General features: G+C 37.9%; 1 protein-coding gene across 2 annotated transcripts in view; it reads left to right on the forward strand.

Moving 5' to 3' along the window:
* Nucleotides 1-27,500, forward strand: part of LOC144958132 (LIM and SH3 domain protein F42H10.3-like) — a 125,896-nt gene that overhangs the window by 24,246 nt on the left and 74,150 nt on the right. The window lies entirely within an intron of this gene.

The following is a 27,500-nucleotide window of genomic DNA, read 5'->3' on the forward strand; positions in this document are numbered from 1 at the left end:
TTCCAATTCACTTCTTAGTCCACTCCATCCGCTCTTGCCCACCCCTTGCTGAGTTAATGTGTATATTGAAACAGCACAGCACACAACTTGCATCCATCCTATCCCCTCATACTCATGATGCATTCAATGACGTGTTTGTTTGTTTGTCACTCACAGTGCTTTTTTTAATTTTTATAGTTTATATTTATGCTTCACCATCCGCCTTGCTTTAGTTTTTCGAAACGACGTTTAGATCCCCGTCTTGTTGTTGAATATAAAATGAGAACTAAGAAAAGTCTACTTTACTTTCAGTAATAAACGCTGTAAAACCTGGCTGACTGGTTGTTTATTGTTTAGCTTAGCTTAAGATATGAAGATTTTTTTTTTTTTTTTTTTTATTTTCAACTGTCCTTCAATAATGGTTGCTGATGTTTCTTGTGTATGTGTGTTGTGTTTTGTTTTTGTTTGTTTTAAATTTTCACACAGTTTATGGTAGAGATAGATTTCTGGTACTGGTAGTGGCAGGGCAAAATTCTGGTACTGTAGTATAGGCAGAAATCTGGTACTTGTAGGCAGGCAGGTTTCTGTACTGTATTATAGGGCAAAACTGGTACTTGTAGTGCAGGGCAGGTTTCCTGTTACTGGTAGTGCGGGCAGAAATCTGGTCTTGTAGTGCAGGGCAGAAATCTGGTACTGGTACTGCAGGGCAGGTTCTGATAGTGGAGTATAGGGTTGAAATCTGGTACGTGTAGTCAGGCAGGTTCCTGGGTACTGGTAGTATAGACAGGATTTTCTGTACTAGTAGTACAGGACAGGTTTCTGTAAATTCAGTTTGAACTAAGAACTAATGCTTTTGTCCCTGCTTACAGGGTGTGACGTTAGGCTTTGTTGTCTTGGTAGAAAAATAACTGTTATGTCTCCTTTCTCTCTCTCTCCCTCTCTCTTTCTCTCTCTCTCCCTCTCTCTCTCCCTCTCTCTCTCTCTCTCTCCTTCTCTCTCTCTCTCTCCCTCTCTCTCTCTCTCTCCCTCTCTCTCTCTCTCTCTCTCTCTCTCTCTCTCTCCTCTCTCTCTCTCCTCTCTCTCTCTCTCTCTCTCTCTCTCTCTCTCTCAACAATCACCATAAACATGTTGCCTTTACTCCACTCTACTTTTCCGTCTTCCCCCAAAACATTCCTAATATGTCAACAGACATCATTCGATGAAACAAACTTGATGGAAAAACTTTTTTTTAAAAAACATTAACGATAAAAACATACAAAACAACAAAACAACTCAAAACTCGTCGGATTAATAATTTCTATTTAAATGAATTAAAGAAAATCTCTGCAAAGTTCTATTACCTATTAAATAATTATGAAACTTGTTTTTCATGCCGACAATAATAAAAATTGAAATTGGAAAAAAAAAAGAAAAAAAAACAAGAATTTCTTTTTAAAATATCAATTTTTTGTAAAAAATTATTAAAAACCACCCAAAAGAAATTCAGTTTGATTCTTCCCAAGATTATATAATTCTGCAAAATTGCCCCACTTCCACATCTCCATAGTATAACTTTCAACCCTCAACGCATCAAATACTGTTTGCTTTTATTAGTCTGAGCCCTTTATATACATATAGATCGCATTACACTGTATACGGCCATACTGGAATTAAATTATCACACAGGTCAAGATTTGACCACCCTTGTCTAAGAGTAAAGTAAGTGTACTAATACATATAATGATAATGATATGATGATGATGATATAATTGAATGGATAATAAAATTAATGCTAATAATGTCGAGGAGATGATGATGATGATGATGATGAGATTATGATGATAAATCAGTACGGTTGTATTCTCAGTTAAGTCTGGTATCTTCAAGCATGCAAATTGAAGTAATAACATATAATCTAACATAACACATTTGGTGGTTGGTATTTTATAGTTTTGGTTTATGGGTTAGAAATGTAACCTTTAGAATTTACGTTTTTCTAGCTTTCTTTATTGTTTGTTTGTGTGTGTGTGTGTGTATGTGTGTTTTTATTGTCGTGATTTTAATGTGAAGGAATTAGCAAGAATTCTGGAAAAAGTAATTTCACTTTAACACATGTTTAATACACCAACAGCTGATGAATGTTACGATGAGGACGTTAGGATTGATTGGATTGAAGTTTAAAACAATCTTCTGGCAGAATTGATGATTGACGATTGACGAGAATTTGATATAAAACATTTTATAATCTTCCTCTTTAAATCAATTCAAGCAGATGAAATAAGTACATGGGTGCCAGTTTGCCGGTTCATGCCGGAATTCCGTTTCGCGATATCTCGAAGTCAAATACCTCCAGTTTCAGTGTTAGAGTAAAATAACCTAATAGCATCGGTAAAAATTTGAAAACGAGATTCAGCCACCTTTTCGTTGATATGGAGTAGATTCGTTGAAAGCCGGAACCCTCTTTGGCCTGAGTCATCTTTTAATAATGTATAAAAACGGTGATGAATAAGAGTCAAGTTTAGCACATTTTCGGTAGGAACCGTTTCAGTTTGGCACAGTGTCAAGATTTAATTCAGGTCAGCACTTCTTCCTGTTACACCCATGATAAGTAACAGATAACAGAAATGGAACTTTATAACAAATCAGAAAGAAATATCCAGAAATGTTTTCAAATTAAAAATTAATTGATAGATCCTCCCATAGATTAGAGTTGCAAATAATGTTTCATTGTAATATATAATTGGTTGGTTATAATTTATTCCCTGCTTCCTGCTTTTATAGTTTATTTGCTTTACTTTGATCAATTTTCGATTTTTATACTGGTCCACATTAAAATTAATGAACGGGTATATTATTATTATTATTATTATTATTATTATTATTATTATTATTAATAATATTAATATTATCATCATCGTCATCTTCATCATTATAATAATCATATAACCTATCAGATTTTTTATCCAATCCACTGATTTTTTATTAATTCCCTCTCTCGAGTTCACCCTCGTGAAATCGAACAAAATGCGTTCGATATGCCATGCCATATGACTCGATAGAGTTTTCATACCAAGACATTAAACGTTCAATAGCTTGTTGTGGCTTTCATATTCTGTCGTCATCATCAATGAAAAAGTAGGGGATAAAAAACTTTTAGAATGATGGGTTATTGATAAGAGTCTGAAAAATAAAAAAAATTTAAATGATACGGAAACTTAAAGTGGTCAAGTGTAGTTACTGTATAGAAATAACTGCTTTTATTATTCTGAACGACCATTTGAAACGATTGAATTCAGAAGAACAATGCTGAACACGTACGAAATAAACTTTCTCGATTTTCAGAAAACTTTTAATTGAATACCACTTGGCATCCCGATGACTCAGTTGGAGTAAGCAACTCGTACCGCTTCACATGCTAAGGTCTGAGATTTGAACCGTGTGAATTTGCAAAAAAAACGTTTGTTTTGGCTGAAGAGGGGTTTTGAGCTTGAAACATCCGCGTTAAGTTCGTTTTTTTATTTTTATTATTTTTTTTATTAAGCCTGTTTAGACCGTTTGTTAAATATGATGTATGAAATGTTGAAGTTTTTCTGCATCAAAGTGTGAAAGTGTTTTTGTGATGTTTGGCAATCCCATTTCCAAATGCAAATCCTTCGTCGAGATTTTCACCACAATATTTAATCATCAAATTTAACTCTATTTTTTTCATACAGTAATAAAAAAATAAATTGGTCTTTTTACAATAGTAGTCTGATAGTGGTGGTGTAGAAGACGTAATAGTAGTAGTAGGTAGTAGTAGAAGTAGCAAGTTGTTAGTGTAGTATTTATATAATGTTGTATAGATGATCCGGAATCTCTGATTTGACTGGTTTACAATGCAGTTTATACCTGTTTTTATATCAAATCTCTTGTCTTCAATGAATGGGCCGCCAGAATTGTTGATTCCATTCATTTTAACCACATGAGAGGTTAATAATGGTAACCATGTTAATTTTTTTATTCTTTTTTTTTTTTTTAAAAAAAAAAATATATTAAAAAATGACATTATGTTCATAGATATTAATATAATTATGCAAAATTTATTGAGCCTCTTCCAGTTGAATTTTTGCTCTGTAATATCATGTCAATTTAAAGCAAATATGTTTCACTTCTTGCTTCTACTTTGTCTCGATAATTCCTCAAAAGAAATCCATCCTTTTCTTTTCCAATTTCTCAGTGCCCCCACCCCAGAAGCAACAGCCTGCCAGGTGGTCAAAAACAAGTTCTCTTTTTCTACATCGATATTTGTAGGCCTGTAGAAAAGGCTGTTTCCTTACTCTCCGCCAAAAAATACTACAGTACTAAGTATTTGAAGAAAAACACTACAATTTTTGCCTTTTTTTCAGTTTTCTATCCGTTAATGATGAAAAGTGAAAAAAAACACTGCCTGATCTGCAAAAAAAATTATTGTAGTTTTAGCTTTTAAAGGTCGATGAAATCTCTGTCCACACTTTAATCGGAATCTATTTCTGCTTTCCTATTGGTGCCCGATGTCTGTTTTTGTGTCACTTTTTCATGATTCAAGCTCTATAACTGAAATAAGAATTAATTTTTTTTTTTTTATTTTTTCGAAATATTTCGGTATTTTATTTTTTGAGGAGAATGTTAGAAAAAACCTACATTTTGCCACAGCTTTCAGTACAGCTGTTTTATATTGGCCAAATAAGATTTCTTTTTAGAGATTTGGTTTGACTACGAATCTCGAGATTTGGCACATCCTGTTGTGAGTAGGATCTTGACTGGGTGGGGTCCTTGACCTCACATGTGGGCAGGGGGTACTTACTGTGTCTCTATCCCTTATATCAGTGTCCAACAGCTTTTTGTCTTTGTATTGGAATGAGAGTACTTGCATTTATTTTTTTTTTTTCCTTTTTCTGAAAGAGTATGCTCAATAGAGCTTTTTAATCTTATATGAAGTAAATTTTGGTGATTTATCACGAAGTTATGGTCAGATGTATGGGAAAGGTGTCTCCACAACTTTCTCAAATTTTCATACTTATTTTCAACTGACAACTGTCAAAATAAATTTAGAAGTGAAATTAACACCACGACTTCATATGCACGGAAAATCGAACAAATTGTTCGATTTTCCAATGAGGGTGAACTGGAGAGAGTTAAGCTTTGAAATTTCCCGAAGATGGAACCAAAAGGGTTTGATGAATCCTTTATGACATGAATCATTTTTTAATAAATAGTGACCTACTAAACTAAATTTGGACAGATTTTTTTAGTTCGAACCCTTTCACCATCTGACTGATTATGTTATTCACTGTAACATATATTGCTTCATGCAGCGACTACTATTGAACTACTAAATAACACAAACGCCACCTTATTTTATTTATTTTTTATCCCTCTTCTCCATCGCCAGTGCGTTTACCGTTCTTATGTACGACTACACAGCAGCCGATTATGATGAGGTGAGTCTTCTGGAAGGTGACATGATACCAACTGTGAGGTCACCGACAGGGCTGATGACAGGGTGGTCATGAGACAGGACAGCACGGCATGTTTCCATCCAACTACGTAGAACCCGGGTGTAAAGACAAGGCCATGGATGGATGGACGGACGGACGAGGACACCTAACTATGTCAGTCACCAGCCATTGAACTGCCTGCCTGCCTGTCCTGTTTTGAGTGGTGTATAATTTGAATGATAGCTTGTCTAAGTCTGAAGAATTTGGTATGAATAGATATTCAGGACGAACAACTTTGAACCTGCCAATTTCTTTCCATTTTCTTTGTATGATTTCATTTCCTGTTATTTTCATGTTTCAAATTTATATTTAAGAATGTAATTTTCTTTATTGTTTATTGTATGACTGAATTGTTTGAAGACAGAAAATTTGATCAAATACTCTAGTAATAATAAATGGCATTTGTATAGCGGGTTACCCCCGATTACATCAGACTCAGGCTCTCTGGGAATTAATTAATCTTTCTACATTAAAAAACATAACACACACACACAGATTTGTCTCTATTTTATGAATATGAATAATAAACCCTTGCAACTTTTGAACGTTTTGAAGAGGTTTTATTATTTGCCATTTATACTTAGAAATAGAAAGAAATATTGAATCTAGTCACCATCAAATAGACAAAAAACACTCTTTATTAATTGAGAGCTGGAGACTGATATATATATTAAATATATATATATATATCTATATAATATATATAATATCTATATATATATATATATATAATATATATATATAAGTATGCTTTAATGTAATTCTAGAACTTTTTACTATCCCATTTTCTTCCTTTTTACTGCGCTGAGATAACATAATGTGTTGCAAGCGCCGTAAAACCCTTAAAAACAAAAAAAATAAATATGTATATATATATATATATATATATATCTATAATATATATTCTATATATATAATATATATATATATTAATATATAATATATATATAATAAATATATTATATATATATATAAATAATATATATAATAATGAAATATATATATATATATATATATAAAATATAATTGGGGGGGGGGGGATCCTTTTTTCTTTTCTTTTAAAAAAGAAATGTATGCTCTCCATTTCTCATTTCCAAAAGGGCATACATTATTAGTCGAAAGTGAATTCCATGATTTTTGGAATCAAATTTTTCCACCATACGACACAAGGAGACAACTTAATAAATTAGCTGATAGTAGTCAAGAAGCTGGTACATCCCATTATTTTTCAGTTGCCTCGCTTCAAACAAAATGCCGTCTCCATTTATTGTTTTCATTGAAATGGGCAACTACCAGTCCTTTTAATTCTGTAGATATACCTGGATTTTAATGTATAATCATAAACAGTTTTTTTCAAGTATTTGTGTGTGTCTTTATGGCGGGTTTATTTATTGATATCTTCATCTGGGAAGTAATTTAATTCCTATTTACATTCACATCACACCACTAGCCAGGTGGAGCGTGGGGAGAAAGAGGATGGATGGTGTAGTAGTAGTAAGAGTGGACTGTGTGTAACATGTTTTCTAATGGATAATAATTAACTCATGGAATATTGTAACACAGTTAGTACACATACCTTGCTGTATTAAGTCATTTACCACTGGTGCATTTGTCATACAAGCTTACTTATATATTTATGTAATCATATATCATGCATATTAAATTGATAAGGTACCCTCCAAAACTAAGATATTGTTGGGGTCTTGACCTCCCATCGTGTGCAGAGTTTGCCACTGCGTCTCTAGCCCCTATATCTGTTTTCTGAGTTGATTCTGTCTTTGTCTTGAAATGAGATTAATTGCTTTTTTCCTGGCCCTTGCTGAGTTCTTTAGCTGAGAGCGAAGCCATCAAGGTTAGTTTTGAAGATTTTTTTTTTCCCTGTAAAGTAATCTCTGTAAACACTGAGTGAATTCCTCTTGGTGGGATCTTGTGTTTGTGTCTGGATTTAGACTTTTAGGTGATCTCAAACTAAGTCTTTAATGGTATGCTCTTGGAACTATAACTATTCCCCTATTGTTGAACCAATTCCCTTGTCTTACCTTTTCTCGTGTCCTTGTAATGTAATTCTAGAATCTTCACTATCCCCATTTCTTCTTTTTTACTGCATTGAAATGACTAAATGTGTTGCGAATGCTGTAAACCTTTAAAAAAGTAAACAACAAAAAATGAATCCAGACCTGCCAGATAATTGATAAAATTGATTATTTGAAATTTAAAAAAACTACTTTACTTATCTTCAGGCGCTTGATCACACATCAGGCTGCCACAGTGGAATGCCATCTTTCTTGGAATACGGAGGCACGCGGTGAAATGTAATCTTTCTTGGTTGGAGGCCATCCGATGAAATGTCATCTTTTCTCGGTGTGGAGGCCATCAGGTGAATGCCATCTTCTTGGTTGGAGGCCCATCCGTTGAATCCATCTTTCTCGGTTGGAGCCGATCCGTTGGAATGCCATCTTTCTTGGTTGGAGCCATCAGTGGAATGCCATCTTTCTTGGTTTGGAGGCCATACGTTGGATATTGCCAACTTTCTCGGTTGAGCCAACCACTAGCTTTCATTTCTCTCTCGATACCATATTTAATTTTGCCAAAATCCGATTTTCTCCCCAAATTTAAAACAGAGAGAAAAATGAATCAGGTGACTGCCATTACCCTGTAAAAACATGTATTTTAAGAATTAGTCCAAAAAAAAAACTGTCCTTCCAAAATTGATTGATTTAAAAATGACCCTCATCTTGGCAAAGACTTTTAAACGGAGACTTGCTAAGTCTTCCATCAAAATCCCAACTTGTGAGTCATTTGCCAAGATGAGAGTCATTTTAAATCCATCGATATTTTGAAGGATTGAGTTTTTTCTGGCAAATTTTTAACACACGTTTTTTTCTTCCGATTTTTAGCAGTTAAAATTGTTTTTTTGTTTGAAGTACCATTAGAATAGTTTTTTTCAAGTGGATCCAATCAATTTTTGTATTAGTGTTTGAAAGACATTTATATAAAAATGAAATTTAAATATTGTTCGTTCTTTTCTTTCTTTTTTCCTATAGTCGATTCAGGGATTTTTAAATTTAGAATTTTTTTATTTTTTACTTGGCCAGAAAATATGGATTGTCTGCATTAGCCTAAGGCAGGTCTGTAATGTTCGTTATTCCATATTTATCAGTCCGTGTCTTTAATACCATTTACTAAAATTATTTTTATTAAACAGTTTTGGGATAATATATATATCATTACATATAATCATATACAATATACATGGATGTATAACTACATGAACAGTTTGTTATATATATAAATTTTTTTACTATTATTATTTATTTAATTTTTTTTGTTTGTTTTGATCAAACATGATTATTGCCAAGATGATTATAATGAATTTAAGATTATAAAATATAACAATATTAATAATAATATTTGGTAGATTTATGTCATGTTTAACATTTATCATGATGAAAGAATACAAAACAGCTAGAAACTGGTGGATTCGAAAAGTAGTGAACAAAAGGAATAAAGCACTATGAAAAGAATAAAATACCGAACACTAACACGCATCGTTTTGGCTCAAACTGTCCTTCAGCCAATAACCAAAAAAACAATCACTCAAGCTCCAGACACTGACAGAAAAGTATTTGGCCTTGTCTTGTCGGCAAAGTTGTACAAGCGAGATGGTATCACTGGGCCGACTTACTTACTATCCGAACCCGCGACCACCTGACCTTTATTAGTCTTTCGTCCTCTTGCCATGACATAGAATTGACGTCTTTTGTAGTGTTCCCGGTGAATATAAAGTGGGTGTTACTGATGCGTGGAATTTGTGGAGGAGAAATGTGTCTATCACTGGCTGACAAGGATGTACCTAATACGTTTCTGCAGTTCACTTGATTTTAAGTGAGGAATTTAGGTTTCTACGGTGTTTGTTTTTAATGGCTGAAAGGAGGAGTTTGAGCCCAAAAGTTCCGGTGTTTTTGTTTTTTGTTTTTTTTTGGAAGCTGTTATATTTTCATTTTGTTGATTACGTGAGCATTTATACAGATTGTATCAAAAATTATCGTCACCCCATGTCCTGCGACACAAATATTGCTCTAACCGTAAATCACTGGAAATAAAAATATTGTTTATCTGTATGTTTTATTTGAGACAATTCTTCTTTAAAAACTGTGTGATTGCATCTCGGTATTACCTTGGATACCAAATCTTTGTTTGGAATGTAAAAATTCAAGATTTTCTCGTTATTTAGTAAACCATCGCATAGTTGCCCTCATTTTTTTTTCTATTGAATGCTTTTTCCTCTCCTGATGATAAGGTGATGATCATTTGCAGGCCAGTTAATTGTCACATCAATTGATGTTCCTCCATTACCTTTGCTATGCCTGTCAAGCTATTGACATGGATGTTGGTTATCGGTTATAGTTTATTAAAACTAATCGAATAAACCCCCCCCCAATTCAGTGATTATATTTTTACTCAAAATTTAAAATAAAAGTGTGTTTCGCCACTGAAGTCAACCGATATCTGTGAACCTGAGATCCCATAGCCCACAGAAAGTACTTCCTATCACCCGAGCAAACAAACCAACTCAGATCTTGAAGCGTCACGCACAAAATTTAACACAGCTGATTGAAAAAAAAAAACAAAGCAGCGATGTCAAGCATTGCAATGCTATCCTTTTGCATGTTTCAAAAAAAGGTGACTAATATATTCAACTTACTGGCCTGCCCTGTTTGTGTGTTTGGCATGACTAAGAGTACTCAGCCTTTTCGGTAACAGGAAATAAAGAGTCAAGGGATGAATGAGAAAATGTAGGACAAATTTGATTGGTTAATGCTTAGTTACAGCGCACCATCAATTTTTTTTATTTGTTTGGTATATTGTATGTAGGTTCAATGTGACAGAATGAGATTAATTTTGAATTATAGCGCTTGTGCCAAATTTGTTTGTTTCTTTCATCAACAATGTTAAATCGCCTTCCAATAAGATCCGAGACGTTAACCGAAAATATTATAGCATCAAATTTGTATGTAAATCTCAGAGCCTCAGATTTTTGTGTGCCCATTATTTTGTTTATAAGCCAAGCACCACCTCCCCTCCCCATATTGTCACTTAAGATGATCAAATATGACTCCATCCATCCATGCTAAATTTCTTGAGTGGAACATTTCCTAGTGTTGAATTTACCAGTCAACTGCTTGTTCTCAGGAACAAAACTTGTGTATTAAAAATTTGGCCAGAAAACTTGTCCTTCAAATATCAATCGATAAAAGACCTCATCTTGCTAAAAACAACCAAACTGGGACCTTTTGCGAAGCCGTCCATCAAGCTAGGTCCTGGTTGAAATTGTTTGTTCAAGATCAAGTCCGGGTTGTTTTTAATCAATCGATATTTGAAGGATGAGTTTATCTGGCCAAATTTTTAGATACGTCGCTTTGCAGAGTAAGGTAGGGGACTGTTACAATCCTTTATTTTGGTATTTTTTTGTGTTTTTTTGTTTTTTTGCGTATATTATATTATATATATTATTATTATTATTATTATTATTATTATTATTATTATTATTATTATTATTATTATTATTATTCAAGAAATAGAAATAATTCCCTTTTCTTCTACTTTCTGTTTTATTTTATTTTTTTTTTTGAATGCAGATTGAGATGTGTTCATTTAAATAAATCTTTGATTAACTGTGTCAGTAAAGCTTTTTATAAAAATCAGAAGGAAAAAGTAAAAAAAAAAAAAACAGCAAACAAAGCAAAATTAAAAAAAAAAAAAAATGTTTAATCTGTTTTATGAGCAAAAGCTATGAATGATAATTTATCTATAACTCTGTATATATAATGTCTTCATGAAAATGAACAATCTTTCTTATCGTATCAAACTGTATGAATTATATCAAGTCATGAAAGATTATAGGCTACTTATTGGGGCATATGCATGTGTGTGTGTGAGTGTATCACTGGCTGTAGGACACACATGGTACAGATATGTGTAACTATAACACTGACTGTAGGATACACATAGCACATATATGTGTATGTATGTGTATATGTATCATTGGCTGTAGGATACATCGGGCACACATATGTGTATGTATGTGTACAGGTAATGCTGGCTTTAGGCTTTAACTCAAATGTGTGTTGTTGTTTTTTTTAGATTTTAAAAGTTAAGAGCATTGTTGAACATTGATTGCTATGCGGTCAGTTGGCATTGATTGCTATGCGGTTGGTTGGCATTGATTACTATGCGGTCGTTTGGCATTGATCGTTATGCGGTCGGTTGACATTGATCGCTATGCGGTCGGTTGGCATTGATCGTTATGCGGTCATATGGCATTGATTGCTATGCGGTCATATGGCATTGATTGCTATGCGGTCATTTGGCATTTCACGTCGTCATAGTTTCATTTTTAACAACAAAGCGTGCAGTGACTTCACATGTATTTTGTTGTTTCGTTGTTTAATAATAAACATTTGTATTGCTTTTGTTCTCCAGCTACTTCTATTTTCCTACTACTACGCATCTGTTGTTGTTGAAATGACTGAGAGAGCGTGTTTGGACAACAAAATACAGTGTCTTTTTAACTCAATATTGCCGTTATGACCGACAATTGAACTATGTGCAGAATGCTCGTTTATACTCATTCAATGATAGTGAAGTGGAAGAACAGAAATTAGATACATAGAATGTCTATACAAATAATATGCTATCACAATGAAGGTGAGAAAATGGATCAGATAAGGAAACCCTAATAATAATTTGAACTAGGACAGTAGTCCAACCATCCTGCCATTTTGGGTCATGACGCTAGTGCACTTGATGGGGGTCCCGTTTTAGCTCTTTGAAATGTGCCGTGCACTTGATGGGGGTCCAGTTTTAGCTCTTTGATTTATGCACTTGATGGGGTCCCGTTTTAGCTCTTTGAAAAGTTGGTCACTGTGGAATCATGATAAATATAGGATAATAGAAAAGTTTTGATTTTTTTAAAGGAATTTGATTTATCCATATTTTTTTTGTGTCTACCATTTTAATCGAAACTTCCAAATTTAAACAACTTCATGTAGTTTTGTTTTTTTGTTTTTTGTATTTTAAAGAGTGGTTTGGTATTTAAAAAATATATTTCGATTAATGATATTGTAATCTTATATATACATATTATTATAATGATATGTACTGATATTTCTTTTGTTTTTACATTAAGAAACAAATTATAACTAATTTCACACCTTACAACCACAAACAGTATAGATTTGTGTATTGTAGGTTATCGGACTAAAACAGTATAAATTTGTGTATAAATGATTATCGGACTATAACAATAACAGTATAGATTTGTGTATTGTTGATTATTGTTATTTTCCTCTTTTGTATTTTCATTTTTAGAATAAGAAATAAAAGATTGCGGTTTGTTTGTTTTTTATCACCACTCAATCTGGAGTGGTCGAGCATGGAAGTTAGTTGAAGATAACAACAACAACAACAACAATGATAATAATAATAAAAATTAAAAAAAAAAAATAATCATTGTCTTCATTTCATTTCTTATTCCAATTGTGTGCGTATATATATATATATATATATATATATATATATATATATATATATATATATATATATATATATATATATATATATATATATATATATATTATATATATATATATATATACACTAGTATAAAGCCCGCAATTTCGCGGGGAAAGAACTATTTTCCTTCGATATTGCCAGAATCATTTTCTTGATTAGCTTGATTACGATTAGATGCACATTTTAATCGATATGCTTGTCGTCGGTGCCATGCTTTATTTGGCATGATTTTAGTTTATCAGTCAGGAGATATCAATATCAATAAGTCGCAAGTCTATACCACGCTTTACTTGGGAGTGCTTTGCACTACCTTCAATACTTCACGAATTAACATGGCGGCCGAGAATCAAAGCAATGGTCAAATTAGGACATTTTAAACTTTCACAAATCTATCAAGGTTTGTTCTAGAGTTTTTAAAACGCTTTTATATGATGACAAATTGAATAAATAAATGCCTGACAAAAGATCAACGGTGAAAATACAAATCGAATGAATACTGGGGATGTAGAAGCTTTCGGAATGTCTCCCCTTTACTTAACTTATGTGAGGTCAAATGAAAATCTGAAGCGGACGCGATAAATATCATGTCCCCGAATCTGTCTACTTTTGGTTTGTTCGGGCTAGAAGCTAGACAGATCCAATTGACAGTTTGCCGACAACGTTTAACTAAATATTTCCCAGGGCAATAATTATCACATCGATGGCATAAAAACGACAGTAATATCAGCAGTAATATTCGTTGATGTTGTTAATCAGTGAAACCTGGGTGGGGTTCCTACTTCCCATAGTGGGCAGGGAGGTACTTGCTGTGTCTTCTATCCCCTCTTATCTGTTTTCCAATAGCCTTCTGTCTTTGTCTTGGAGTGAGACTGCTTGGTTTTGTCCTGACCTTGGTCGGAGTCCTTGGCTGAGAGGGAAACAGTCGAATGTATAGTTATTGCCTTGGGAGATGATATTTTTTTCCTTGTAAATCATCTCTCTGTTATGTACTGTATTATGTTTTATTTACATGTTATATTTGATTTGTTAACATTTGAGTGTATTCCTCTTAGTGGGGACCTGTGCCTGTGTCTGGATGAGACTTTTAGGTGATCTCAAACTAAGTACTTTGATGGTGTGCTCTTGGAATCTACATCTGTTTCCTATTTGAACAAATTCCCCTTTGTCTTACCTTTTCTTGGGTGCTTTAATTGAATTCTATAACTTTTTACTATCCCATTTCTTCCTTTTTACTGGCGCTGATATGACCTTAATGTGTTGCAAGCGCCGCAAAACCCTTAAAAACAAACAAAACAATAATCAGTGAAACATGTTTAAAATTTTCTGTAAATCCGAATATGGGCATGTGATCAAGTGAATTTATCACTATGAATGCCACGATTTGCTGAAAAATGCCAGTCTGACAGTTCCTAGCAAACACACCCGCCCCCCCCCACCCCCCCCCCCCCTTTTTTTTTTCTTCCACGCAACCACATATTCCAAAACACACACACACACACATATGTATACACCACACACACACACATGCACACATAAACATACACGCAATGAGAACACACTACTACAGAACACTGATCACCGCTAAATCAACACAACGGAAGTAAGGACTCTACTGGACAGATAGAGTTGAAGGTGTGGTCATGAGGTGTTAGTGTCTTCGGTAAATTTTTTATGATATCTGTTTGACTTAACGAACTTTCAAACTGACTTTAAATTATAAAAGGAAAATATATATATATATATATATATATATATATATATATATATATATATATATATATATATATGTGTGTGTGTGTGTGTGTGTGAAGAGGAGGGGGAGGGGGAGCGTGTGTGTTTAAGTGTATGTGTGTTTGGGGGGGGGGGGAGGGAGAGGGGTGTCAAGTCAGGAAAAGTAAGTGGAATTCCCCTCGAGAACCTTGCCTTTTCGTGTCCACAGGCCTGCTATTACTATGTTTTTTCTTTCCCGCCTCTTCTTCTTCTTCTTCTTCGTCTTGTGGAAACCTCCAATATTGTCGAGGATCACTCCCCAGTTTGTAGGGTTTTATATTTTAAACTTGCTAAAACTGCACATAAAACTAATTTAAAAAGTCACCTTGTGAACTCGAGCAATCGCGTGAAGGCATGTTGGCAACCGTTTTCAGCCACTTCAGCTGGGAGGCTATTCCATAGTCGGGCAGTGGAAGGGAAAAACGAATACACGTGGGCGTCTGTTTTTGATGTTGGGATGATTACTCTTGCTGTGTGTCCCCTCTATCATCAGTCCATAATGAGACAGTTCCTGACCTCCCATAGTGGGCAGGGCTGGCACTTAATTGTGTCTTCTATCTCCCTATATCTGTTTTCCAACAAACTTTCTGTCTTTGTCTTGGAATGGGGTTATTTGGTTTTGTCCTGGCCCTGACCGGAGTCCTAGCTGGGAGGGAAACAGTCAAATTCATAGTTATTGTTTTGGGAGATGATTTTTTTTCCTTGTAAATCTTCTCTCTGTTATGTACGTATTATTTGTATTTGAACCATTCTCCTTTGTCTTACATTTTTCAAGTCCTTTTCACTATCCAATTTTCTTCCTTTTTATTGGCGCTTATATGACCTAAATGTGTTGCAAGCGCCGTAAAACCCTTAAAAACAAACAAAACCGGATGAGACATTTAGGTGATCTCACAATAATTACACTGATTCTAAACATTTTAAAAGATAAATCAGCCTTCCTTGACTTGGGATCGAACCTCAAATTCCTGATTACCGGTAATCAGAAGGTCTGAGGTTCAATCCCCAGTCGAGGAAGGCAATTGCTTTAGCACTGTTTCATACACACTTTTTCAAATCTTTCATAAGCCCCAAACTGAGTTTCCTGGCCCTTTTGTTTATACTCTTCTTACAGTAAAACAAAGTCAAATGCATAGTTATTGTTTTGGGAGATATTTTTTTCCTTGTAAATCATCTCTCTGTTATTTATTATTATATTAAGCCCCAAACTGAGTTTCATGACCCTTTTGTTTATACTCTTCTTACAGTAAACAAAGTTTCTGATCAAGGGAGTGAATCAGGCAGCTAATGTATTTTCTCATAAAATACAGTGGAACCTCCCGATAACGACATGCCACGGGACCGAGTTTTTATGTCGTTATCCGGAGGTGTCGTTATTTAGAGGTTTCCAAGATGGCGGACAAAGTGGGCGTGGTAAGGCTCGCGGGACCAGTTTTTATTAACATTGACAAAACAAACAAAACATTGTAGTGTATTCCTCTTAGAGGGTTCTTGTGCGTATGTCTGGATGAGACTTTTAGGTGATCTGAACTGAGTACACTGATAGTGTGCTCCAAGAATCTACATCTGTTCCCTATTTAAACCATTCCCTTTTGTCTTACTTTTTCTTATGTCATTTCAATTGTAAATCTAGAATGTTTTTTACTATCCAATTTTCTTCCTTTATACTGGCGCTGATATGACATAGATGTGTCACAAGCGCTGTAAAACCCTTTAAAACAAACAAAAACAGGTAATTCGGACGCTGTGAGTTAGATAAAATTCCTCATCCTCTTCCTCCTCCCACAAAAACACTACTACTACTACTACTACTACTACTACTACTATTACTACTACTACTACTACTACTACTACTACTACTACTACTACTACTACTACTACTACTACTACTACTACTACTACTACTACTACTAGGGTGTGTCTTTTTTACGAAACCCGCCGAAACCCGCCGAAACCCGCCGAAACCCGATGAAACCCGACGAATCCCGACAAAGTTATGGGAAGTAGGTGGCTGTGGGGAGTGAACCTAGAACTCAGGGAAGTGTACACCATTGGGGAGTGAACCTGGGACTGGGTTTCGGCGGGTTTCGTAAAAAAGAACCAGTGCTTTTTTACGAAACCCGCCGAAACCCGCCGAAACCCGGCGAAACCCGACAATATACAGCAAAGTTATGGGAAGTAGACAACTGTGGGGAGTGAACCCGAGACTCAGGGAAGTGTACACCAGTCGGGAGTGAACCTGAGACTAAGTTTATCGGCCGGTTTCGGCGGGTTTCGTAAAAAAGAATTAGTGCTTTATTACGAAACCCGCCGAAACCCGACAATATCCGGCAAAGTTATGGGAGTTTGGCAACAGTGGGGGGTGATCCTGGGAGTCAGGGAATTGCACACCAGTGGGGAGTTAACCTGGGACTGTGTAAAAAGGATATCAGTGGGAAATAAACCTGGGACTAAAGGGACATGGATACCATTGAAAGTTGAAGCCGGATATGGGAATTGAGTACCAGAGGAGAATGAACCTGACACTATAGAAGGTGGGCGCCAGTGGGGAGTGAACCTGGGATTCAGGGAATTGCACACCAGTGGGGACTTAACCTGGGACTGTGTAAAAAGGATATCAGTGGGAAATAAACCTGGGACTATAGGGAGATGGATACCATTGAAAGTTGAAGCCGGATATGGGAGTTGAGTACCAGAGGAGAATGAACCCGACACTATAGGAGATGGGCGCCAGTGTGGAGTGAACCTGGGACTCAGGGAAGTGCACACCAATTGGGAGTTAACCTTGGACTGTGGGAGATGGATAACTGTGGGTATCCGAGCCGAACTATAGGAGTTGAGTGCCAGAGGAGAATGAACCTGACACTATAGAAGGTGGGCGCCAGTGGGGAGTGAACCTGGGATTCAGGGAATTGCACACCAGTGGGGATTTAACCTGGGAATATGTAAAAAGGATATCAGTGGAAAATAAACCTGGTACTAAAGGGAGATGGATACCATTAAAATTTGAAGCTTGGTATGAGAGTTTGGTACCAGAGGAGAATGAACCTGACACTAAAGGAGGTGGGCGCCAGTGGGGAGTGAACCTGGGACTATGTAAAAAGGATATCAGTGGGAAATAAACCTGGGACTAAAGGGAGATGAATACCATTGAAAGTTGAAGCCGGATATGAGAGCTTGGTACCAGAGGAGAATGAACCTGACAAAAAAGGGTGTGGGCGCCAGTGGGGAGTGAACCTGGGACTATGTAAACAGGATATCAGTGGGAAATAAACCTGGGACTAAAGGGAGATGAATACCATTGAAAGTTGAAGCCGGATATGAGAGTTTGGTACCAGAGGAGAATGAACCTGACACTATAGGAGGTGGGCGCCAGTGGGGAGTGAACCTGGGACTATGTAAAAAGGATATCAGTGGAAATAAACCTGGGACTAAAGGGAGATGAATACCATTGAAAGTTGAAGCCGGATATGAGAGTTTGGTACCAGAGGAGAATGAACCTGACACTATAGGAGGTGGGCGCCAGTGGGGAGTGAACCTGGGACTATGTAAAAAGGATATGAGTGGGAAATAAACCTGGGACTAAAGGGAGATGAATACCATTGAAAGTTGAAGCCGGATATGAGAGTTTGGTACCAGAGGAGAATGAACCTGACACTATAGGAGGTGGGCGCCAGTGGGGAGTGAACCTGGGACTATGTAAAAAGGATATCAGTGGGAAATAAACCTGGGACTAAAGGGAGATGAATACCATTGAAAGTTGAAGCCGGATATGAGAGTTTGGTACCAGAGGAGAATGAACCTGACACTATAGGAGGTGGGCGCCAGTGGGGAGTGAACCTGGGACTATGTAAACAGGATATCAGTGGGAAATAAACCTCGGACTAAAGGGAGATGGATACCATTGAAAGTTGAAGCCGGATATGAAAGCTTGGTACCAGAGGAGAATGAACCTGACACAAAAGGGGTGGGCGCCAGTGGGGAGTGAACCTGGGACTCAGGGAATTGCACACCAGTGGGGAGTTAACCTGGGAATATGTATAAAGGATATCAGTAGGAAATAAATCTGGGACTAAAGGGAGATGGATACCATTGGGAGTTGAAGCCGGATTTATTTCCCACGGATATTCTTTTTTAGATATTCACAGGTTAACTCCCCACTGGTGTGCAATTCCCTGACTCCCAGGTTCACTCCCCACTGGCGCCCACCTTTTATAGTGTCAGGTTTATTCTCCTCTGGTAGCCAACTCCTATAGTTCGGCTCGGATACCCACAGTTATCCATCTCCCACAGTCCCAGGTTAACTCCAAATTGGTGTGCACTTCCCTGAGTCCCAGGTTCACTCCACACTGGCGCCCATCTCCTATAGTGTCAGGTTCATTCTCCTCTGGTACTCAACTCCCATATCCGGCTTCAACTTTCAATGGTATCCTTCTCCCTTTAGTCCCAGGTTTATTTCCCACTCATATCCTTTTTACATAGTCCCAGGTTCACTCCCCACTGGCGCCCACCTCCTATAGTGTCAGGTTCATTCTCCTCTGGTACCAAACTCTCATATCCAGCTTCAACTTTCAATGGTATTCATCTCCCTTTAGTCCCAGGTTTATTTCCCACTGATATCCTTTTTACATAGTCCCAGGTTCACTCCCCACTGGCGCCCACCTCCTATAGTGTCAGGTTCATTCTCCTCTGGTACCAAACTCTCATATCCGGCTTCAACTTTCAATGGTATTCATCTCCCTTTAGTCCCAGGTTTATTTCCCACTCATATCCTTTTTACATAGTCCCAGGTTCACTCCCCACTGGCGCCCACCTCCTATAGTGTCAGGTTCATTCTCCTCTGGTACCAAACTCTCATATCCAGCTTCAACTTTCAATGGTATTCATCTCCCTTTAGTCCCAGGTTTATTTCCCACTGATATCCTTTTTACATAGTCCCAGGTTCACTCCCCACTGGCGCCCACCTCCTATAGTGTCAGGTTCATTCTCCTCTGGTACCAAACTCTCATATCCGGCTTCAACTTTCAATGGTATTCATCTCCCTTTAGTCCCAGGTTTATTTCCCACTCATATCCTTTTTACATAGTCCCAGGTTCACTCCCCACTGGCGCCCACCTCCTTTAGTGTCAGGTTCATTCTCCTCTGGTACCAAACTCTCATACCAAGCTTCAAATTTTAATGGTATCCATCTCCCTTTAGTACCAGGTTTATTTTCCACTGATATCCTTTTTACATATTCCCAGGTTAAATCCCCACTGGTGTGCAATTCCCTGACTCCCAGGTTCACTCCCCACTGGCGCCCACCTTTTATAGTGTCAGGTTTATTCTCCTCTGGTAGCCAACTCCTATAGTTCGGCTCGGATACCCACAGTTATCCATCTCCCACAGTCCCAGGTTAACTCCAAATTGGTGTGCACTTCCCTGAGTCCCAGGTTCACTCCACACTGGCGCCCATCTCCTATAGTGTCAGGTTCATTCTCCTCTGGTACTCAACTCCCATATCCGGCTTCAACTTTCAATGGTATCCTTCTCCCTTTAGTCCCAGGTTTATTTCCCACTCATATCCTTTTTACATAGTCCCAGGTTCACTCCCCACTGGCGCCCACCTCCTATAGTGTCAGGTTCATTCTCCTCTGGTACCAAACTCTCATATCCAGCTTCAACTTTCAATGGTATTCATCTCCCTTTAGTCCCAGGTTTATTTCCCACTGATATCCTTTTTACATAGTCCCAGGTTCACTCCCCACTGGCGCCCACCTCCTATAGTGTCAGGTTCATTCTCCTCTGGTACCAAACTCTCATATCCGGCTTCAACTTTCAATGGTATTCATCTCCCTTTAGTCCCAGGTTTATTTCCCACTCATATCCTTTTTACATAGTCCCAGGTTCACTCCCCACTGGCGCCCACCTCCTATAGTGTCAGGTTCATTCTCCTCTGGTACCAAACTCTCATATCCGGCTTCAACTTTCAATGGTATTCATCTCCCTTTAGTCCCAGGTTTATTTCCCACTGATATCCTTTTTACATAGTCCCAGGTTCACTCCCCACTGGCGCCCACCTCCTTTAGTGTCAGGTTCATTCTCCTCTGGTACCAAACTCTCATACCAAGCTTCAAATTTTAATGGTATCCATCTCCCTTTAGTACCAGGTTTATTTTCCACTGATATCCTTTTTACATATTCCCAGGTTAAATCCCCACTGGTGTGCAATTCCCTGAATCCCAGGTTCACTCCCCACTGGCGCCCACCTTCTATAGTGTCAGGTTCATTCTCCTCTGGTACTCAACTCCCATATCCGGCTTCAACTTTCAATGGTATCCATCTCCCTTTAGTCCCAGGTTTATTTCCCACTGATATCCTTTTTACACAATCCCAGGTTAACTCCCCACTGGTGGCAATTCCCTGAATCCCAGGTTCACTCCCCACTGGCGCCCACCTTCTATAGTGTCAGGTTCATTCTCCTCTGGTACTCAATTCCCATATCCGGCTTCAACTTTCAATGGTATCCATGTCCCTTTAGTCCCAGGTTTATTTCCCACTGATATCCTTTTTACACAGTCCCAGGTTAACTCCCCACTGGTGTGCAATTCCCTGACTCCCAGGATCACCCCCCACTGTTGCCAAACTCCCATAACTTTGCCGGATATTGTCGGGTTTCGGCGGGTTTCGGCGGGTTTCGTAATAAAGCACTAATTCTTTTTTACGAAACCCGCCGAAACCGGCCGATAAACTTAGTCTCAGGTTCACTCCCGACTGGTGTACACTTCCCTGAGTCTCGGGTTCACTCCCCACAGTTGTCTACTTCCCATAACTTTGCTGTATATTGTCGGGTTTCGCCGGGTTTCGGCGGGTTTCGGCGGGTTTCGTAAAAAAGCACTGGTTCTTTTTTACGAAGCCCGCCGAAACCCAGTCCCAGGTTCACTCCCCAATGGTGTACACTTCCCTGAGTTCTAGGTTCACTCCTCACAGCCACCTACTTCCCATAACGTTGTCGGATTCGTCGGGTTTCATCGGGTTTCGGCGGGTTTCGGCGGGTTTCGGCGGGTTTCGGCGGGTTTCGGCGGGTTTCGTAAAAAAGACACACCGCTACTACTATCACCACATAATATCACATTTTCCAAGATTTTGTGTTTACTTGCTTACACTTCCATTTATACCTTGGTTTTTATTAATGCATATCAGCCAAGATTCGTCACAAAAAAGCTGCGTTCTCATTGGTTTCAAAAGCTGCGTTCTCATTGGTTCAAGCAGGAATCGTTTTTATAACCTTTTGAGTACTCATACTCGGTATTTTTATGCTATTCGACCTTAAGGACGAATAGGGCTACCCTTTTTAGTATCAGATATCTACGAAAACTGCCGAAAATCGCCAAAATGATGTCGTTATTCGGAGGTTTTATCAAAAAGTACGTCGTTATTTGGAGGGGTTTTTTTTACTGATCTTAAATAGAAAAAAAATCGGGACCACGGGTCAATGTCGTTATCAGGAGGTTGTCGCTATTCGGAGGTGTCGTAATCGGGAGGTTCCACTGTAGAAGAGTTAAGCCCTTTGCAATCCATGAGCGGTTTTTCGTCAACTCATGGCCTGATTACTAACCCCCCGAAAATCGTCATAAAACAAGACGAATGCCATAGAAAAACAAGTTAATTGTGAATTGTAATTGTAATCAATAGCTCAACCAATATGCGCTTGGCTAAGAAGCTCAAAACATTGCCATCGGGACGTATAACGGACCAACACACAAAACTCTGTGTAGCCATGCCCCAAACGGAGTTTCCTGGCCCTATTGTTTATACTCTTCTTACAGGAAAACAAAGTTTCTGATCAAGGGACTGAATCAGGCAGCTAATGGATTTTCTCAAGAGTCAAGCCCTTTGCATTGGGTGGGGTTCCTGACCTCCCATAGTGGGCTGGGAGGTACTTGAAGTTATACAGGAACTGTCAACAATATTATTAACGTTTTAAATGGTTTTGCTATTGCATCAAGAAGGGTTTTGGGCCCGAAACGTTCTATGTTTTGTGTGAGTGTGCGTGTTTTGTTTTGTTTTGTTTTTGTTAGGGTTTTTTTTCGGTTTAAAGGTATGGCACTCGTCTTCGGACAGGAAGGTTTAGAGGCGGGCTCGAGCAGCGCATAGTAGAGTCCTTGAATAAGGCGTTTTACTCACAAGCTCTCACAAGCCGTACTTAAATGTAAAATAAGTATCAAACCGTTAAGAGCGTTGTCTTTGTCGGAAAACAAATTGTAATAGTATCGCCTAACAGGCGTCATGTGAAGTGTTGCTGTTGGCCAGGGACCCCTTGTACAGAGCTTCGAGTACGTTTCGTGAATATTGCGTTGTATAAATGCTTTTTTTTTTTCTTTCTTTTTTTTTTTTGAAGATGTGATATCGGTTTTTTGTTTGATTGTTTCTTTTGTTTGTTTTTTTTTTGTTGTTGATTTATTTATTTTTTTTTTTGGGGGGGGGGGGGATTTGTAGGTACATTACTTTTTGCCCAATCAACATTTTTTTTTTTAAAAGAGATTTATATATCGCAATATCCACTAAATGTGCTCACAGCGCTTTACAAGGGGTCCCTGGTCAACAGCAACATTTAACATGTAGGACGGGACATGACGCCTGTTAGGCGATATTACAATTTTTCAGACAAAGACAACGCTGTTAACGGCCAGGTACTCATTTTACACCTGAGTACGATAAGAGAATGTGAGTAAAAGCCTTTTCCAAGGACTCAACTATGCGCCGAGCGCGAGGCTCGAACCCAGGACCTTCCGATCCTAAAGCGAATCTCATACCACTAGACCACATAGCCGCAGGTTTGATAAAATTTAAAAAATAAAAAAAATATGCCCTTTCCACCAGGACATCATAAGATATCGTCGCCTAAGCATTCCATGAAGGAATATAGATAGCTCATCAAACAAGTCTGATGTCAACAGGAATCACCCATGTTGTCCAAGTAAGCAAATTGGGGGTTAATAATATTGCTCAAGGGAAAAAAACGAAAGTGCCTGAAGCGGGGCTCGAACCCGGGACCTTTCGGGTCACTGATAGTGCAATGCCTTAACCACTCGGCCACTTCGCCCCACAAAGGTTTGATAAAGATCTGAAAAAATGTGTCTGACAGTATTTTACACACATACACACACACACACACACACACGATTTTTAGATCTTTATCTGACACCGGTTCCTGCTCTCCAATTTGTCCCTTTGATAGAAACAACAAAAACGAAACAAAAATACCAACAAAATAAAACAAAAGCAAACAAAGAACTTGAGCTTTCATATAGGGCAATATCAACTAAATTATGTGTCCAAAGCGCTTTATAAATAAAGGGCCCCTGACCAACAGCAACATGTAACATAAAATGTTGAACCAGACATGACGCCTATTTGGCGATATGACCTTTTCTTCCGACAGAGACAACGCTGTTAACTGTTAACTCATTTTACACCTGAGTACGGTGAGAGAATGTAAGTAAAGAGCCTTTTCCAAGGACTCAACTATGCGCTGAGCGAGGCTCGAACCCAGGACCTTCCGATCCGAAAGCGAGTGTCATACCACAAGACCACATAGCCACCCAAAGGTCAGTCCCGAGCCCGCCGAATATGCTTCAACAGTCTTGACGTAAAGACGAATAGTAACTGGATCTAAACTATCGGAACAATGTCGGACGCCTTTATGAAATACTTCTCCGACTAGCATAAAAGTGTATCCAGAGGAGAAAAACATTATAAATCTGATCATGTTTTGACTTTTATACATTCTGATCACCATGGCATGTGAAAAAGTTCTAGCCAGCATGAAAAAAACGAAGTACCGATTTTCTTTGTTTAGAACGAAGCTGTCCGTTGCTGGGCGGACGTGACATCAGACTATTGAATCCTATTCCAACATTGGTAAAATTAATGACCCGAGTCAAGACCCATTACTAAACCGACATGACGCAGTAGATCAATAACCAAATTCGGCACTGAGATCGATGGTTGATCAGTAAACCGATTGGAAATTGATTTTCTTTTTTTTTTTTTTTTCTATGTTGACACTGGCTGGGCTGGGCTGGACTGGGCTGGCCATGACGTCATAACTACGGTAGGTTACTCTTTATTATACTTGCAACATACTTGGCTGTGCTGGGCTGGCCATGACGTCATAACTATGATAGGTTACTCTTTAATATACTTGCAACTTACATACGAAGACAATGTACCAAATACATTGTTACAGTTCTAGGAAGTTCGCTGAACTCTTAAGATTGTTGACATTTCGAAATTGAAGCATGACGCTTGTTTATGGCGTGGCTACAAATCAGAACACAGTTGAACGTTGTCTGTCCTGAAACTTGTCTTTGATCAAGGATATGAACAAATGACGTCATTAGACACACCTCTCTCTCTCTCTCTCACACACACACACACACACACACACACACATACTCTCTCTCTCTCTCTCTCTCTCTCTCTCTCTCTCTCTCTCTCTATCTCTCTCTCTTTCTGTCTTTCTTTCTTTCTCTCTCCTTCTTTCTTTATTTCTCTCTCTCTCTTTCAGTCTTTCTCTCTCCCTCTCTCTCTCTCTCTCTCTCTCTCTCTCTCTCTCTCTCCTCTCTATTATACAAACATTATAGGAAGATCTTTCGTGGAATAACACAAGTGTCCGTCAATCTGATTGCACAGAACACTTCACGGATAATATAACATAACAATGCAAACATACACACCAAACAACGTACAACGTACAGAAAGATCTAACACCCGCTTAGTTACTTCCTACACCCGTGAGATTTCCCGCGTACACTAAGGCGATTAACAGGTACTTTGGAAACATAGAGAGCGGTGGGAGGGTGGGGGGTGCGGGGGGGGGGGGGGGCTAGTATCAAATACAAGTTATACTGCATTTTATTTGATTCGTTTTCCACGTTAAATTGTTTCAAAATGAAAAAAATAAAATTTTAAATAGATTTTCCTTTATTCATCCCATAGGGGAAATTTGTCTCTTGGGTCTATTCCAAGGGAAGACTGGAATAACCCAGGCATCAGCCGCGGTGCAGCGCTGCAAATTGAGCTAGGGCGAGGTGACTTGCTCAAGGCTACACAGAGCAGCGGCGGATGACAGAACTCGGTACCTTTCGGGTACGAAGCAAAGTATATATATATAACAACAACTTGAGCGTTCGTATAGCGCAATATCCACTAAAAGCCTTTTGCAAAGGGTTCCTGGCCAATAGCAACACGTAACATGTAGACATGAGGTCTGTTAGGCGATATTACAATATTTTTTTTCGGACAGAGACAACGCTGTAAACGGCCAGGTACTTATTTTAAACTGAGTACGATGGGAGAATGTGAGAAAAGAATCTTCTTCAATGACTCAACTACACGCCGAGAGAGGCTCAAACCAAGAACCTTCAGATCCGAAAGCTAGTGTCATACCACAAGACCACATCGACATTTTCTCAAAACCAATCAACCAACACACCTTCATCGATCGGGTTTTGTTCGTCTTGAGAGTTAATCAGTATTTTACGTTGTTATTCAGTGGACATTTTAAAGACCTGCTTTTTCTCCCTAGAGTGGTCAGTTTTGGTCAGTTTGGGAGTTTGACCAGTGGTCTAAGTCCAGTCAACCAAATCGATTTTTATATCATGGCAGTGGCGGCACCCACAAAACATTTACCGACCTGCCAACCTGTAGGAAATACTTTTTCTTCTTTCTTTTTTATAAAAATCCAATGGTAACATTTCACTATAGATAGTTTGAAGATGACGTCACACGGGTCTTTGTTATTGTTTTTTGCCATCCGCGTTTATGAGTAATGCTCACTAAACTGTATTACCTTGACTATAAACAATCATTGTTACACACAGATTTATGTGTTGGCCAGTTATACTTCCGGATGGCAATGTTGTGAACTTCTTAGACAAGTGCATTCTATCAATATCATATAGATAGTATGCGCTTGGCTAAGAAGCTCATAACATTGCCATCCGGAAGTATAACAGACCAACACACAAAACTGTGTGTATCCATGAACGTTTATAGTCAGGTTAATACAGTTCAGTGAGCATTACTCATAAACGCGGATGGCAAAAAAAAAACAATAACAAAGACCTGATAGACGTCATCTTCGAACTATCTATAATGGGTAAAAGGCGACGTGCACTTCTTTGCAGATCTGATAACCGAATTCCTTATGGGTTCATTTTTGTACTGGAAATTTTTTTTTTTTAATTACGCAAAATGTTGTACCTTGTACGTAATTCAATAAACGGAAACAGATAATGTGGACGTTTCGGGTTTCCCCTTTATCAACAAAACAGGATGAATGAAACACTACAATACAGACGAATGAGATCAATTATTTAATTCACAAATAATACATTTCATTCGTCTATACTGTTTACATTCATCCTGTTTTTTTGATAAAAGGGAAACCCGAAAAGTCCACATTTTCTGTTTTCGTTTATAAATTCAATTAATAATTGAGCTTTATATAGCGCAATATCCACTAAATGTGCTCAACAGCAACATTTAACATGTAGGACGAGACATGACGCATGCTAGGCGATATTACAATTTTTCGGACAAAGACAAATCTGTTAATGGCCAGGTACTCATTTTACACCCTGAGTACGGTGAGAGAATGTGAGTAAAGAGCCTTTTCCAAGGACTCAACTATGC

The sequence above is a fragment of the Berghia stephanieae genome, chromosome 12 (assembly GCF_034508935.2).
Source record: "Berghia stephanieae isolate SIO BIC M18660-M18661 chromosome 12, UCSD_Bste_1.3, whole genome shotgun sequence".
NCBI lineage: Eukaryota > Metazoa > Mollusca > Gastropoda > Nudibranchia > Aeolidiidae > Berghia > Berghia stephanieae.